The following is an 18383-nucleotide window of genomic DNA, read 5'->3' on the forward strand; positions in this document are numbered from 1 at the left end:
AGCTGTTGTGGGAAGGATCAAAACAAAATAAAACAGCATGTTCCCACACTTGTGCTGGCAATTCTCTGCCCCGGCAGACTGGCAGGCCATGCACTGGCAGGCAATGGCCCACCTGCTTTATCTCGTGGAGACTCTGACTCAGTGCTCCATAATCTCTCTACCCAGCTCACTAAGTTCCTACTGGTGGGTTGCTATCATGCCAGCCCCATGCTTCCAAACCTCCACAATCTTTGTGGTGCACTTCAGGCAAACCCATGCTTGCTGCTGTACATTTATATCTTGAACCCAGATGAGCCACCACGTGAAGGAAAATGCAACACAAAGTTAGTTCAGAAACAATGGTAACTCAATCACTCTGAGCAACAACTAAAATCCTAACTTGTAAGCCTTATTAAATCCAAATCCTCTGGTGGTGAATCCTGATGAATCTGCCATTGAAACCGGAACAGACTCATAATTACATCTTGTCCTCACACTATCCTAGTCCAGAGGACCTAATGCACTCCTGCTTTCCCTCTTTCCCTCTCCAACCCAGAAGTCCTGCCTATGTGGGCAGAGATTGGCTCCTCTATTCATTAGGGGATTGGTTCACAAGAAGTCACCTGAGTATGACTCACTACTTGTTTGCAACCCATCCCAGGAGAGCAGAATTAGCATCAGCATACAAACAGCACCAGGCCCATCCACCACAACTTAAAGAAATGGTCAATATCCTTAGTACTCAAGGAAATACAAATCAAACAACTTTGAGATTTTATTTTAACCAGTCAGATTGGTCAAGACCAATAAACACATGACAGCTCATGCTGACCAGCATTGACAGAAGCAAAAATATTGATTCATTGCTGGAGGGAGTGCAAAGATATGCGGCCACTATGGAAATCAGCACAGCATTTCCTTATGAAGTTGGACACTGATAGACCTGAAGGTTCAGCTGTATGACTCTTGGTCATAGGTCATAAAGGTTGCTTAATTCTATCACAGAGAGATTTTCTAAACATTTTCCATTGCTGCTCCCTTTGTAATAGATAACAATTAGAAACCTATTTCATGTCCATCAACAAATGCATGAACAGAGACAATTTTGGTTCACTGTAAAATTGGTGAAAATTGCCCTTTCATAAGAACAATTTTAAGTTATCCTTAACTACTTAGTCCTCTCAGATTAATATTTAGGATTGGAGATTTTAACTTCATAATTACTCTGGTGGAGGTAATGGGGTATTTCTCTTTGTTTCAGTGGAGATGTTTAAGTGTGGAATGATATAATTCCCACTTCATACTTCTAGTACCTGTACAGTGAAATTCACCAATCCTCCAAAATTGTTGCTTTGTTGATTATTTCACTTCCATTCCCTCTCTCAAAATTTCTTTAAAAATGTCCAATGGCATTTTACTGAATCTATAGCAGTAGTATCCATATCCTTATGGAGCTGTGAAAACTCATGGCTATAGCTTTACTCATTTGGTGAAGTCTTAACTTCTTTCAGTATTTTGTGATATATCTTACACATGTTGATAGTTTTTAAGGTGCTTTATTATTTATTTTTTTCTATATGCTCCTTTCCCCTGTTAATTTTTTTTTGTTTATGTTGGTGTCTAAGTAAGTTTAACAAGGGGTGTTTAATTTACTATGGATGAGTTTAGAGATTGAGTCAAGTCCTCAGTGGATGTTATTGTGTGACTTAGGAAGAATCATTCATGTCAAGGACCAAGGCCCATGGAATGACAGAGCCTTCCACAGGTGAAGCTCAGAAGAATTGCAAAGGACACCTAATGTTTGACTGTGAATGGTGTCTGTTTGTGCATAACATGTCCACTGTATCTGTTTTCCCCCAAGATTTTTATGGCCTGAAGACACTTCCCCTACAGAGACTGCACCTACTGAAATAAATTAAACTTTACTCCTTGTTTGACTGTATGCTATAGATTTACCTACTGCTCAGCTTCATGGAATAAGTGCCTCACAGTTTAACTCTCAGTAATAAATATACGATGCTTTCATGTGCTGCATATTCTTAGAGAACCCACAGAACCTGATCACAGCTTTTCTGTGTCAGTGTGTCTATCATTTCTTCATTTGCTCACTGCCTCAGTTAGGTCAACCCCTGGAGCATGTGGAGTAGAGAAGAACTACATTAATTCTGGTGTGCTGATTGATAAGGGCACAATAGAGGACAATACTGATCCCTTCCCCAAACTTTGTCAATATCTAATATTTCCTGGGGAATTAATGTCTCACGAATCTTTTCTTCATACAGAACTGACTTTTGACAGATTGAAACTTTTGCAGCCCCAGTAATGACAGCTGTAACTGGATGGAGCTACTTCATGATATTTGAATTCCAAAAACCACAGGTCATCAAAGAACAATCCCAGTACAGATGTCTGATACTTCTCTATGGTCAGTTCATCAAGAAAACCTCACAAGGGGCTGCAGAGATGGCTCAGCGGTTAAGAGCACTGACTGCTCTTCCAGAGGTCCTGAGTTCAATTCCCAGCAACCACATGGTGGCTCACAACCATCTGTAATGGGATCTGATGCCCTCTTCTGTCTGAGGACAGCAGCAGTGTTACTCATGTATATTAAATAAATATATTTTTAATTTTATTTTATTTATTTTATTATTAATTTGTTAATTAGGTGTTTTCTTCATTTACATTTCCAATGCTATCCCAAAAGTCCCCCATACCCTCCCCACCCCACTCCCTTACCTACCCATTCCCAATTCTTGGCCCTGGCGTTCCCCTGTCCTGAGGCATATAAAGTTTTCATGACCAATGGGCCTCTCTTTCCAATGATGGCCAACTAGGCCATCTTCTGATACATATGCAGCTAGAGACAAGAGCTCTGGGGGGTACTGGTTAGTTCATATTGTTGTTCCACCTATAGGTTTGCAGACTCCTTTAGCTCCTTGGGTACTTTCTCTAGCTCCTCCATTGGGAGCCCTGTGATCCATCCAATAGCTGACTGTGAGCATCCACTTCTGTGTTTGCTAGGCCCCGGCATAGCCTCACAAGAGACAGCTATATCTCGGTCCTTTCAGCAAAATCTTGCTAGTGTATGCAATGGTGTCAGCATTTGGAGGCTGATTATGGGATGGATCCCTGCGTATGGCAGTCTCTAGATGGTCCATCCTTTCATCTCAGTTCCAAACTTTGTCACTGTAACTACTTCCATGCGTGTTTTGTTCCCAATTCTAAGAAGTGGCAGATTCCTCAAGGAGCGGAGACGGCAAATGGAGGACTTCGATACCTATGACGATCGGGCCTACAGCAGCTTAGGTGGCGGTAGAGGGTCCCGCGGCAGTGCTGGTGGCCATGGGTCCCGAAGCCAGAAGGAGCTACCCACAGAGCCCCCCCCCCCCCTACACAGCTTACGTAGGAAATCTCCCTTTTAAACAGTTCAGGGTGACATAGATGCTATCTTTAAGGATCTCAGCATACGGAGTGTGCGGCTAGTCAGAGACAAAGACACAGACAAATTTAAACGGTTCTGCTATGTAGAATTTGATGAGGTGGATTCCCTGAAGGAGGCTCTGACTTATGACGGTGCACTCTTGGGTGACCGGTCACTTCGTGTGGACATTGCAGAAGGCAGAAAACAAGATAAAGGTGGCTTTGGATTCAGGAAAGGCGGGCCTGATGACAGAGGCTACAGGGATGACTTCTTAGGGGGTAGGGGGGGCAGTCGCCCTGGGGACCGGCGAGCAGGACCTCCAATGGGGAGTCGCTTTCGAGATGGCCCTCCTCTGCGTGGCTCCAACATGGACTTCAGAGAACCCACAGAAGAGGAACAAGCACAGAGACCGCGGCTGCAGCTTAAACCTCGGACAGTGGCAATGCCCCTCAATCAAGTAGCCAACCCCAACTCAGCCATCTTCGGGGGAGCCAGGCCCAGAGAGGAAGTGGTTCAGAAGGAGCAAGAATGAGCTTAGGTTGGGAGGGAATGGGGCGTGGGGGAGCTGGAGCAAGACCACGGCCTGGTGGCAGCTGGTCGCCCTACAGGCCCCATTCCCGCCTGGCACTGTCCTCCTTACAGCGGAAACACAGAGCTTGTGAGTGCATGTCAGCTGTTAACAAGTGGTTTCTAGTACATTCTTGGCTTTGCTATATCTATCCAGTGCCTGTTTTGTGATTTCTTTCTGTTTTCTTTCTCTCCCCTCTCACTCCTGCCCTCTCCCTGCCCTTCCCATGTGGTGTGGATGTTGGTCACGTGTGGAAGGTGGGCTGAGGTGCTTCATCCTTTGCTTTCTTTCTTTCCTTTACACACCCTGGCCACGCTCAGGGCGTGCTGTCCTCTGCTTTTTCTCAGAGCTTCTCTCCAACCTGCATGTCGAGTTCTGTGTTGCTGTGGCTTCTGGGAAAGAGCTGGAGCCACTAGCTAGGTGGCTGGTGGTGACTTGTTGGTATCCAGCTGGGATGAGCATGCAGAATTGGTGCACCTTGGGGTCGAACAAGAAAACTGCCTGCTGCTCCTGAGAGGCTGCTGTGTTTGGGGTCTATCACCCGCCCCAGCAGCCTGATCAGCCATAGCAGGCTCCTGTCAGACAGTGAGGCCAGATGGGTGCAGGGGAATCTGGACACTCTGCACTGGTGGCAACCTGGGTGCCAGTGGCCACGTGGCTTTGCTCCTGCTCGCTCTTAAGACCAAGTGGGAAGCTCATTCCCTGCTCTTCCAGGGCCATGGAGGCCACTTGGGGGTGCAACCCGCTGCAGCTCAATCCGCTTCCTGCAGCTGAGGCCTGTAGGAAGCAGGGGTGGTGCTGGAGCTGCACCGGGCAGCTGTGCTTGCACTGAGTCTGCGCTCTTTCCCTTGTGTCTGTCTGCTCCAGGGCGCTTAGCCCAAGAGGCTGCTTGCCACCACAGCTCAAGGCCTAGAGTCTGGCACTTTCTCTGATCGGTTACCCAGCTGTTGAGACCCTCAGTACCTAGGTGTCTAGGAACCTCTAGGTGTGCTGCTTCCTCTGTGGGGCAGACCCCTGCTCCCACTACAGTGTGGAGCACTCACTTGAGAGAGAAAGGGGATCAACCAGGTTTGGCTTTTGGCTTGAACAACTGTGTGTGAACAATGGAAAAGGATTGGCACCCAGTCTCCGTCTGCTCCAGTTGGAGCAGTAGGGGTCAGTCAGCCACTAGAGCCTTGGGGAAAGGGGCTGAGAGGTGCGCAGCTTGCTTGGTAGCCAGCAGCTTCCTGCCAGCCTACCCCTTGGCTCGGGATTGTCTTTGTCACAAGGTCTCAGCAATTTACAGAACTCTCACTCCTTTCCTCGCCTGCCATCTTCTCTGCTTCTGAGATAAGAACCATTTATGTAACACCAATACCTAACTTAAGACAGACATGCATTGCGTGGTTGTAATCAAAGCTGATGCTTTCAGATGATCTAATCCATCTCCAGTGCGGAAAAGACAACAGGCACGTCCATCACACTGCTGGGCGCCCAGCTGACTGTAAGAATGGAATTCCAAACACTTAACACATTCAGTTCTATGACAGAAAGTGAGTCTATGGATATGGTATTTTGTGAATGATCTTTTAAATAAAAGAGAACCTTACATAAAAAAAAAAAAAAAAGAAGTGGCAAAGTTTCCACAATTTGGTCTTTGTTCTTCTTGAGTTTCATGTGTATCTTGTATCTTGAGTATTCTAAGTTTCTGGGCTAAAATCCACTTATCAGTGAGTACATATTGTATGAGTTCTTTGGTGATTGGGTTACCTCACTCAGGATGATGCCCTCCAGGTCCAACCATTTGCCTAGGAATTTCATAAATTCATTCTTTTTAATAGCTGAGTAGTACTCCATTGTGTAAATGTACCACATTTTCTGTATCCATTCCTCTGTTGAGGGACATCTGGGTGCCTTCCAGCTTCTGGCTATTATAAATAAGGCTGCTACGAACATAGTGGAGCATGTGTCCTTCTTCCCAGTTGGAACATCTTCTGGATATATGCCCAGGAGAGGTATTGCATGATCCTCGGGTAGTACTATGTCCAATTTTCTGAGGAATCGCCAGACTGATTTCCAGAGTGGTTGTACAAGCTTGCAATCTCACCCACTATGGAGGAGTGTTCCTCTTTTTCCACATCCTCGCCAGCATCTGCTGTCACCTGAATTTTTGATCTTAGCCATTCGGACTGGTGTGAGGTGTAATCTCAGGGTTGTTTTGATTTGCATTAAATATATTTTTAAAAATAGACCTCACAACACTCCCCTAGCCCCAAACTACACAGGATATATGTATTGCTTATTTGTCTTACCAGAAACATGTTATAAGATGGTATTGCATGAAATAATAAAATCAAATTGGAACATACTTTGAAGTATCCTTGCTGCTGCCTAGCATGCATAGACACATAAGGTGACATATAGGCTAAGGGGAGAGAAAAGCCACCAGCATTCTTATGCAGCTGTAACCTTATGTCCTGAAAAATATCCTGCCAGGCAAGCTGTGCCCACAGGTGAACTAGTGCTCTGACTACTATGGAGGCAAACAATTATTTTCTGATGGACTGAGCCCACTACACAGAATAGGTGTATGTCTGGTATTGTGAACCTAACGAAATCCCATGGATAGACAAATCATTTATTCAAGTGGGGACTAAATTCTGTTGCTTAGATCAATAGCCATAACTTTAAATTAGCTTTTTAATATTTATGTTTATGCAATAAATAAATGCAGTCTTTATTTTTGACTTTTAAAAGAGCTTTTCATGTGGAATAATCACATTGCTTTATTTTATCATTTTCCACTTTATATAGCTTTCCTGCTTGACGTGTATGTGTTTATAAAAATATAATTATTATTTATTTTATGAAAAACAAGTTCACATATGTATTTAATTCATTCTGGACACACTCATCCCTCTGTCCTCTGATGCCTGCCTACTTCATCAACCCTGTGCCAGTGAAGTCCTAACCACACTGTCACTTGTCACTTTTTGTTTTCTTTGTGGGTTTTTTTTGGGGGGGATGTTTTCTTTTGGGAGCCACTGGATTTAACCTGGAACAATCACTAGGTCATGGGTTTGGGCTATGTACTGGATCAACAGTAAATCAGGAGTTTTCACCTCACTGAAGACACTGGCTTCATCTCCTCCTGAAGCCATAGAGAGACAGAGGCTCTCTTTGTAGTACTGGGTCTCATAAGCTCTTCAATGACTTTATGGCTGCAGTGCTGTAGAAGACAATAAACAAGCTACCAAAGATGCTGTAAGTTCATGAATTCTCATACATACCAGTCATGGCATCCTATCCATATCTGTCTCTTTGTGTAATATTTCTAAAAGATGTTTGTGTTTATATTTGTAACACATTGACCTGTATCTTTCTCTCCTTGCCTTCTACACATTTAATTTGTTTTATATTTTTAGATAGGGTCTCATATTGTTTCTTTTACTGTCCTGGAATTCACCATATAGCCAGGGCTGGACTCAAGATTTGGTCAGACCTTCTGTTAGTCTCTTAAGTGTTATAATTATGGATATGATCCATTTGGTTTGCCTTTAAAGAAAACTTTCCTATCTAACTGTCTGTCTGTGTGTCGCCTATCTATCTATCATCTAGCTATCTGTCCATTTTTATTTTTTAAAGTATATTGCCATCTTTGCTGGCTTGTTACTCATTGTGTAAGACATAATGGCCTCTTACTTGGAGAACTCTGCTCACTTCTCATTCTTGGGTACTAGGATTAAAGTTAATGTGCCTAACAGAAAAAAGACTTGCCTTTTTTCTGTTTATGATATGGAGAAAACACTGGTCTTAAATGTTTATTTGAAATTTTAAAAATTCATTCCTGTATTTTTGAAAGTTTCATTATTTGGCAGTATTTGTATCTTAATTTTTTTTTTTTTATAGATTTGACCATAAAGAGATGATCTGGGCCTGAAGATATCTTTGGGGGTAGGCATGCAGTTGACTAGGAATAACTTTTTTTTAATAAACCTAATTCAATTTAGATATTCTATATTTGTTATTTCAGTGACTTTTGTCTTTTAATATATTTGTACTTCTTGTTAAATTGTTACACTTCTCATATTTCCTAATTATGATAGTATTTAGGGTTTTTCTAATGAAGAATACAAATGCCATCAATATTCACTTTCTTAATCTACAGAGCTCAAAAATCAGTTTGTTTTGCTTTTGTGATGTCAGTATTTCATAGCCCAGACTCACTCCAAACTCACTCTACAGAGGAGGATGGTTTTGTGTTACAGCTCCTCCTTCCATGACTTCCTTCATGTTAAAATTACAGGTGTACAAACAAGCTCTAACATGGATGCCAGATATGTAGCTGTTCCCTCAGAGTTGGGCAAGACTATTGTTATCATTTGAAGCAAGAATCCATGATTACCTCTGGAAGACTACCATAACATCTGTACTATTCAGTTTCCTTGTAGAGAAATAGGCAGTTCCAGAACAATCATAGGACTCAGGATTCTTTTTTTTTTAATTAGGTATTTTCCTCAATTACATTTCCAATGCTATCCCAAAAGTCCCTCATACCCTCCCCCCTACTTCCCTACCCACCCATTCCCACTTTTTGGCCCTGGCATTACCCTGTACTGGGGCATATAAAGTTTGCATGTCCAATGGGCCTCTCTTTCCAGTGATGGCAGACTAGGCCATCTTTTGATACATATGCAGCTAGAGTCAAGAGCTCTGGGGTACTGGTTAGTTTATAATGTTGTTGCACATACAGGGTTGCAGATCTCTTTAGGTCCTTGGATACTTTCTCTAGCTCCTCAATTGGGGGACTTGTGATCCATCCAATAGCTGTGAGCATCCACTTATGTGTTTGCTAGGCCCCGGCCTAGTCTCACAAGAGACAGCTATACCAGGGTCCTTTCAGCAAACGCTTGCTATTGTATGCAATGGTGTCATCATTTGGAGGCTAATTATGGGATGGATCCCTGGATATGGCAGTCTCTAGATGGTCCATCCTTTTGTCTCAGCTCCAAACTTTGTCTCTGTAAATCCTTCCATGGGTGATTGTTTCCAATTCTAAGAAGGGGCAAAGTGTCCACACTTTGGTCTTCATTCTTCTTCAGTTTCATGTTTTTTTTTTTTTTTTTTTTTTGCAAATTGTATCTTATATTTCAGGTATACTAAGTTTCTGGGCTAATCTCCACTTATCAGTGAGTACATATAATTTGAGTTCTTTTGTGATTGTGTTACCTCACTTAGGATGATGCCCTCCAGGTCCAACCATTTGCCTAGGAATTTTATAAATTCATTCCTTTTAATAGCTGAGTAGTACTCCATTGTGTAAATGTACCACATTTTCTGTATCCATTCCTCTGTTGAAGGGCATCTGGGTTCTTTCCAGCTTCTGGCTATTATAAATAAGGCTGCTATGAACATAGTGGAGCATGTGTCCTTCTTACCGGTTGGGACATCTTCTGGATATATGCCCAGGAGAGGTATTGCTGGATCCTCCGGTAGTACTATGTCCAATTTTCTGAGGAATCGCCCGACTGATTTCCAGAGTGGTTGTACAAGCTTGGAATCCCACCAAAAATGGAGGAGTGTTCCTCTTTCTCCACATCCTCGCCAGCATCTGCTGTCACCTGAATTTTTCATCTTAGCCATTCTGACTGGTGTTAGGTGGAATCTCAGGATTGTTTTGATTTGCATTTCCCTGATGATTAAGGATGTTGAACATTTTTTCAGGTGCTTCTCTGCCACTTGGTATTCCTCAGGTGAGAATTCCTTGTTCAGTTCTGAGTCCCATTTTTAATGGGGTTATTTGATTTTCCGGAGTCCACCTTCTTGAGTTCTTTATATATATTGGATATTAGTCCCCTATCCGATTTGGGATAGGTAAAGATCCTTTCCCAATCTGTTGGTGGTCTTTTTGTCTTATTGACACTGTCTTTTGCCTTGCAGAAGCTTTGCAATTTTATGAGGTCCCATTTATCGATTCTCGATCTTACAGCACAAGCCATTGCTGTTCTATTCAGGAATTTTCCCCCTGTGCCCATATCTTCAAGGCTTTTCCCCACTTTCTCCTCTATAAGTTTCAGTTTCTCTGGTTTTATATGAAGTTCCTTGATCCACTTATATTTGACCTTAGTACAAGGAGATAGGAATGGATCGATTCGCATTCTTCTACATGTTAACAACCAGTTGTGCCAGCACCATTTGTTGAAAATGCTGTCTTTCTTCCACTGGATGGTTTTAGCTCCCTTGTCAAAGATCAAGTGACCATAGGTTTTTTGGGTTCATTTCTGCGTCTTCAATTTTATTCCATTGGTCTACTTGTCTGTCACTATACCAGTACCATGCAGTTTTTATCACAATTGCTCTGTAGTAAAGCTTTAGGCCAGGCATGATGATTCCACCAGAGGTTCTTTTATGCTTGAGAAGAGTTTTGCCTATCCTAGGTTTTTTGTTATTCCAGATGAATTTGCAGATTGCTCTTTCTAATTCGTTGAAGAATTGAGTTGGAATTTTGATGGGGATTGCATTGAGTCTGTAGATTGCTTTTGGCAAGATAGCCATTTTTACAATGTTGATCCTGCCAATCCATGAGCATGGGAGTTCTTTCCATCTTCTGAGATCTTCTATAATTTCTTTCTTCAGAGACTTGATGTTTTTATCATACAGATCTTTAACTTCCTTGGTTAGATTTATGCCAAGATATTTTATATTATTTGTGACTATTGAGAAGGGTGTTGTTTCCCTAATTTCTTTCTCAGCCTATTTATTCTTTCTGTAGAGAAAGCCATTGACTTGTTTGAGTTAATTTTATATCCAGCTACTTCTCCGAAGGTGTTTATCAGGTTTAGGAGTTCTCTGGAGGAATTTTTAGGGTCACTTATATAAACTATCATATCATCTGCAAAAAGTGATATTTTAACTTCATCTTTTCCAATTTATATCCCCTTGATCTCTTTTTGTTGTCGAATTGCTCTGGCTAGGACTTCAAGTACTATGTTGAATAGGTATGGAGAAAGTGGGCAGCCTGGTCTAGTCCCTGACTTTAGTGGGATTGCTTCAATCTTCTCACCATTTACTTTGATGTTGGCTACTGGTTTGCTGCAGATTACTTTTATCCTGTTAAGTATGGGCCTTGATTTCCTTATCTTTCTAAGACTTTTATCATGAATGGTTGTTGAATCTTGTCAAATGCTTTTTCTGAATCTAAGGAGATGATCATGTGGTTTTTGTCTTTTGAGTTTGTTTATATAATGGATTACGTTGATGGATTTCCATATATTAAACCATCCCTACATCTCTGGAATAATATCTACTTGGTCAGGATGGATGATTGCTTTAATGTGTTCTTGGATTCGGTTAGCGAGAATTTTATTGATTATTTTTGCATCTATATTCATAAGGGAAATTGGTCTGAAGTTCTCTATCTTTGCTGGATCTTTCTGTGGTTTAAGGTATCAGAGTAATTGTGGCTTATTAGAATGAGTTGGGTAGAGTTCCTTCTACTTCTATTTTGTTGAATAGTTTGTGCAGAACTGGAAATAGATCTTCTTTGAATGTCTGGTAGAACTCTGCACTAATCCCATCTGTTACTAGGCTTTTATTGGCTGGGAGACTATTAATGACAGCTTCTATTTCTTTAGGGGATATGGGACTATTTAGATCATTAACTTGATCCTGATTTACCTTTGGTACCTGGTATCTGTCTAGAAATTTCCCCATTTCATCCAGGTTTTCCAGTTTTGTTGAGTATAGCCTTTTGTAGAAGGATCTGATGGTGATTTGGATTTCTTCAGGATTTGTTGTTATGTCTCCCTTTTCACTTCTGATTTTGTTAATTAGGATGTTGTCCCTGTTCCCTCTAGTGAGTATAGCTAAGGGTTTATCTATCTTGTTGATTTTCTCAAAGAACCAACTCCTCCTTTGGTTAATTCTTTGAATAGTTCTTCTTGTTTCCACTTGGTTGATTTCTCCCCTTAGTTTGATTATTTCCTGCCATGTACTCCTCTTGGGTGAATTTTCTTCCTTTTTTTCTAGAGCATTTAGATGTGTTGTCAAGCTGCTAGTGTGTGCTCTCTGTAGTTTCTTTTTGGAGCCACTCAGAACTATAAATTTCCCTCTTAGAAATGCTTTCATTGTGTCCCATAGGTTTGGGTATGTTGTGGCTTCATTTTCATTAAACTCTAAAACGTCTTTAATTTCTTTCTTTATTCCTTCTTTGACCAAGGTATCATTGAGAAGAGTGTTGTTCAGTTTCCATGTGAATGTTGGCTTTCCATTATTTATGTTGTTATTAAAGATCAGCCTTAGTCCATGGTTTTCTGATAGGATGCATGGGATGATTTCAATATTTTTGTATCTGTCGAGGCAGGTTTTGTGACCAATTATATGGTCAATTTTGGAGAAGGTCCAGTAAGGTGCTGAGAAGAAGGTATATCCTTTTGTTTTAGGATAAAATGTTCTGTAGATATCTGTTAAGTCCATTTGTTTCATAACTTCTGTTAGTTTCACTGTGTCCCTGTTTAGTTTCTGTTTCCATGATCTGTCCATTGATGAAACTGGTGTCTTGAAGTCTCCCACTATTATTGTATGAGGTGAAATGTGTGCTTTCAGCTTTACTAAAGTGTCTTTAATGAATGTGGCTGCCCTTTCATTTGGAGCATAGATATTCAGAATTGAAAGTTCCTCTTGGATGATTTTACCTTTGATGAGTATGAAGTGTCCCTCCTTGTCGTTTTTGATATCTTTGGGTTGGAAGTCGATTTTATTCGATATTAGAATGGTTACTCCAGCTTGTTTCTTCAGAGCATTTGCTTGGAAAATTGTTTTCCAGCCTTTCACTCTGAGGTAGTGTCTGTCTTTTTCTCTGAGATGGGTTTCCTGTAAGCAGCAGAATGTTGGGTCCTGTTTGTGTAGTCAGTCTGTTAGCCTATGTCTTTTTATTGTGGAATCGAGTCCATTGATATTAAGAGATATTAAGGAAAAGTAATTGTTGCTTCCTTTTATTTTTGTTGTTAGAGTTGGCATTCTTTTCTTTTGGCTGTTCTTTTTGGTTTGTTGAGGAATTACTTTCTAGGGTGTGCTTTCTGTCCTTGTATTGGTTTTTTTCTGTTATTATCCTTTGAAGGGCTGGATTTGTGGAAAGATAATGTGTGAATTTGGTTTTGTTGTGGAATACTTTGGTTTCTCCATCTATGGTAATTGAGAGTTTGGCCGGGTATAGTAGCCTGGGCTGGCATTTGTGTTCTCTTACTGTCTGTAGAACATCTGTCCAGGCTCTTCTGGCTTTCATAGTCTCTGGTGAAAAGTCTGGTGTAATTCTGATAGGCCTGACTTTATATGTTACTTGACTTTTCTCCCTTACTGCTTTTAATATTCTATCTTTATTTAGTGCATTTGTTGTTCTGATTATTATGTGTCGGGAGGAATTTCTTTTCTGGTCCAGTCTATTTGGAGTTCTGTAGGCTTCTTGTATGATCATGGTCATGTCTTTCTTTAGGTTTGGGAAGTTTTCTTGTATAATTTTGTTGAAGATATTTGCTGGTCCTTTAAGTTGAAAATCTTCATTCTTATCAACTCCTATTATCCATAGGTTTGGTCTTCTCATTGTGTCCTGTATTTCCTTGATTTTTTTTTTTGTTTGTTTTTTTTCTGAACACAATTTTTTTAAAAAAAATTTTAATATTTTTTATTACATATTTTCCTCAATTACATTTCCAATGCTATCCCAAAAGTCTCCCATAGCGACCCCCACTTCGCTACCCACCGATTCCCATTCTTTTGGCCCTGGCATTCCCCTATATTGGGGCATATAAAGTTTGCAAGTCCAATGGGCCTCTCTTTCCATTGATGGCCTACTAGGCCATCTTTCGATACATATGCTGCTAGAGACAAGAGCTCTGGGGTACTGGTTAGTTCATCATGTTGTTCCAACTATAGGGTTGCAGATCCCTTTTGCTCCTTGGGTACTTTCTCTAGCTTCTCCATTGGGAGCCCTGTGATACATCCAATAGCTGACTGTGAGCATCCACTCCTGTGTTTGCTAGGCCCCTGCATAGTTTCACAAGAGACAGCTATATTTGGGTCCTTTCAGCAAAATCTTGCTAGTGTATGCAATGGTGTCCGAGTTTAGAAGCTGATTATAGGATGGATCCCTGGATACGGCAGTCTCTAGATGGTCCATCCTTTCTTCATGGCTCCAAACTTTGTCTCTGTAACTCCTTCCATGGGTGTTTTGTTCCCAATTCTAAGAAGGGGCACAGTGTCCACATTTTGGTCTTCATTCTTCTTGAGTTTCATGCGTTTAGCAAATTGTATCTTATATCTGGGGTATCCTAAGTTTTGGGCTAATATCCACTTATCAGTGAATACATATTGTGTGAGTTCCTTTGTGATTGTGTTACCTCACTCAAGATGATGCCCTCCAGGTCCATCCATTTGACTAGGAATTTCATAAATTCATTCTTTTTAATAGCTGAATAGTACTCCATTGTGTAAATGTACCATAATTTCTGTATCCATTCCTCTGTTGAGGGACATCTGGGTTTTTTTCCAGCTTCTGGCTATTATAAATAGGGCTGCTATGAACATAGTGGAGCATGTGTCCTTTTTACCGGTACTGCCATGTACTCCTCTTGGGTGAATTTTCTTCCTTTTGTTCTAGTGCTTTTAGGTGTGTTGTCAAGCTGCTAATGTGTGCTCTTTTTTTTTTTTTTTGCTATTTATATTTATTTTGTATATTTATATATTTATATTATATTAATATTGAATTCAATATAACATTGGAAATGGAGAAGATGTTCTGTGTCTTTTTTTTAAACTTTTTTCTCTTAGATTTATTTTTATGTGTTTTTTTGTTTTTATTTATTTATTTTTAAATTTTTAATATTTTTATTACATATTTTCCTCAATTACATTTCCAATGCTATCCCAAAAGTCCCCCATAGCGCCCCCCACTTCCCTACCCACCCATTCCCATTCTTTTGGCCCTGGCATTCCCCTATATTGGGGCATATAAAGTTTGCAAGTCCAATGGGCCTCTCTTTCCATTGATGGCCTTCTAGGTCATCTTTCGATACATATGCAGCTAGAGACAAGAGCTCTGGGGTTCTGGTTAGTACATCATGTTGTTCCAACAATAGGGTTGCAGATCCCTTTAGCTCCTTGGGTACTTTCTCTAGCTTCTCCATTGGGAGCCCTGTGCTACATCCAATAGCTGACTGTGAACATCCACTCCTGTGTTTGCTAGGCCCCGGCATCGTCTCACAAGAGACAGCTATATTTGGGTCCTTTCAGCAAAATCTTGCTAGTGTATGCAATGGTGTCAGCGTTTAGAAGCTGATTATGGGATGGATCCCTGGATACGGCAGTCTCTAAATGGTCCATCCTTTCATCACAGCTACGAACTTTGTCTCTGTAACTCCTTCCCTGGGTGTTTTGTTCCCAATTCTAAGAAGGTGCACAGTGTCCACACTTTGGTCTTCATTCTTCTTGAGTTTAATGCGTTTAGCAAATTGTATCTTATATCTTGGGTATCCTAAGTTTTGGGCTAATATCCACTTATCAGTGAATACATATTGTGTGAGTTCTTTTGTGATTGTGTTACTTCACTCAAGATGATGCCCTCCAGGTCCATCCATTTGGCTAGGAATTTCATAAATTCATTCTTTTTAATAGCTGAGTAGTACTCCATTGTGTAAATGTACCATAATTTCTGTATCCATTCCTCTGTTGAGGGACATCTGGGTTCTTTCCAGCTTCTGGCTATTATAAATAGGGCTGCTATGAACATAGTGGAGCATGTGTCCTTTCTACCGGTTGGGACATCTTCTGTATATATGCCCAGGAGAGGTATTGCTGGATCCTCCGGTAGTACTATGTCCAATTTTCTGAGGAACCGCCAGACTGATTTCCAGAGTGGTTGTACAAGCTTGCAATCCCACCAACAATGGAGGAGTGTTCCTCTTTCTCCACATCCTCGCCAGCATCTGCTGTTACCTGAATTTTTGATCTTAGCCATTCTGACTGGTGTGAGGTGGAATCTCAGGGTTGTTTTGATTTGCATTTCCCTGATGATTAAGGATGTTGAACATTTTTTCAGGTGCTTCTCTGCCATTCGGTATTCCTCAGGTGAGAATTCTTTGTTCAGTTCTGAGCCCCATTTTTTAATGGGGTTATTTGACTTTCTGGAGTCCACCTTCTTGAGTTCTTTATATATATTGGATATTAGTCCCTTATCTGATTTAGGATAGGTGAAGATCCTTTCCCAATCTGTTGGTGGTTTTTTTGTCTTATTGATGGTGTCTTTAGCCTTGCAGAAGCTTTGTAGTTTCATGAGGTCCCACTTGTCAATTCTCGATCTTACAGCACAAGCCATTACTGTTCTATTCAGGAATTTTTCCCCTGTGCCCATATCTTCAAGGCTTTTCCCCACTTTCTCCTCTATAAGTTTCAGTGTCTCTGGTTTTATGTGAAGTTCCTTGATCCACTTATACTTGACCTTAGTACAAGGAGATAGGAATGGATCGATTCGCATTCTTCTACATGTTAACAACTAGTTGTGCCAGCACCATTTGTTGAAAATGCTGTCTTTCTTCCACTGGATGCTTTTAGCTCCCTTGTCAAAGATCAAGTGACCATAGGTGTGTGGGTTCATTTCTGGGTCTTCAATTCTATTCCATTGGTCTATTTGTCTGTCACTATACCAGTACCATGCAGTTTTTATCACAATTGCTCTGTAGTAGAGCTTTAGGTCCGGCATGGTGATTCCACCAGAGGTTCTTTTATCCTTGAGAAGAGTTTTTGCTATCCTTGGTTTTTTGTTATTCCAGATGAATTTGCAGATTGCACTTTCTAATTCGTTGAAGAATTGATTTGGAATTTTGATGGGGATTGCATTGAATCTGTAGATTGCTTTTGGCAAGATAGCCATTTTTACAATGTTGATCCTGCCAATCCATGAGCATGGGAGATCTTTCCATCTTCTGAGATCTTCTATAATTTCTTTCTTCAGAGACTTGAAGTTTTTATCATACAGATCTTTCACTTCCTTAGTTAGAGTCACGCCAAGATATTTTATATTATTTGTGACTATTGAGAAGGGTGTTGTTTCCCTAATTTCTTTCTCAGCCTGTTTATTCTTTGTGTAGAGAAAGGCCATTGATTTGTTTGAGTTAATTTTATATCCAGCTACTTCACTGAAGCTGTTTATCAGGCTTAGGAGTTCTCTGGTGGAATTTTTAGGGTCACTTATATATACTGTCATATCATCTGCAAAGAGTGATATATTGACTTCATCTTTTCCAATTTGTATCCCTTTGATCTCCTTTTGTTGTCGAATTGCTCTGGCTAGGACTTCAAGTACAATGTTGAATATGTATGGAGAAAGTGGACAGCCTTGTCTAGTCCCTGATTTTAGAGGGATTGCTTCAAGCTTCTCACCGTTTACTTTGATGTTGGCTACTGGTTTGCTGTAGATTGCTTTAATCATGTTTAGGTATGGGCCTTGAATTCCTGATCTTTCCAAGACTTTTATCATGAATGGGTGTTGGATCTTGTCAAATGCTTTTTCCGCATCTAACGAGATGACCATGTGGTTTTTGTCTTTGAGTTTGTTTATATACTGGATTATGTTGATGGATTTCCGTATAATGAACCATCCCTCCATCCCTGGGATGGAACCTACTTGGTCAGGATGGATGATTGTTTTGATGTGTTCTTGGATTCGGTTAGCAAGAACTTTATTGAGGATTTTTACATCAATATTCATAAGGGATATTGGTCTGAAATTTTCTATCTTTGTTGGGTCTTTTTGTGGTTTAGGTATCAGAGTAATTGTGGCTTCATAGAATGAGTTGGGTAGAGTACCTTCTGTTTCTATTTTGTGGAATAGTTTGTGAAGAACTGGGATTAGATCTTCTTTGAAGGTCTGATAGAACTCTGCACTAAACCCATCTGGTCCTGGGCTTTTTTTAGTTGGGAGACTATTAACGACTGCTTCTATTTCTTTGGGGGATATAGGGCTGTTTAGATCATTAACCTGATCTTGATTCAACTTTGGTACCTGGTATCTGTCTAGGAACTTCTCCATTTCATCCAGGTTCTCCAGTTTTGTTGAGTATAGCCTTTGTTAGAAGGATCTGATGGTGTTTTGGATGTCTTCAGGATCTGTTGTTATGTCTCCTTTTTCATTTCTGATTTTGTTAATTAGGATGCTTTCCCTGTGCCCTCTAGTGAGTCTGGCTATGGGTTTATCTATCTTGTTGATTTTCTCAAAGAACCAGCTCCTTGATTGGTTGATTCTTTGAATAGTTTTTCTTGTTTCCACTTGGTTGATTTCACCCCTGAGTTTGATTATTTCCTGCCGTCTACTCCTGTTGGGTGAATTTGCTTCCTTTTGTTCTAGTGCTTTTAGGTATGTTGTCAAGCTGCTAATGTGTGCTCTCT

General features: G+C 40.7%; 1 pseudogene; it reads left to right on the forward strand.

Moving 5' to 3' along the window:
• Nucleotides 1-3224: 3224 nt before the first annotated feature.
• LOC110296663 (eukaryotic translation initiation factor 4H pseudogene) lies at nt 3225-4936 on the forward strand (annotated as a pseudogene).
• Nucleotides 4937-18383: the final 13447 nt, after the last annotated feature.

The sequence above is a fragment of the Mus caroli genome, unplaced genomic scaffold (assembly GCF_978045245.1).
Source record: "Mus caroli unplaced genomic scaffold, Mus_caroli_1 scaffold_7, whole genome shotgun sequence".
NCBI lineage: Eukaryota > Metazoa > Chordata > Mammalia > Rodentia > Muridae > Mus > Mus caroli.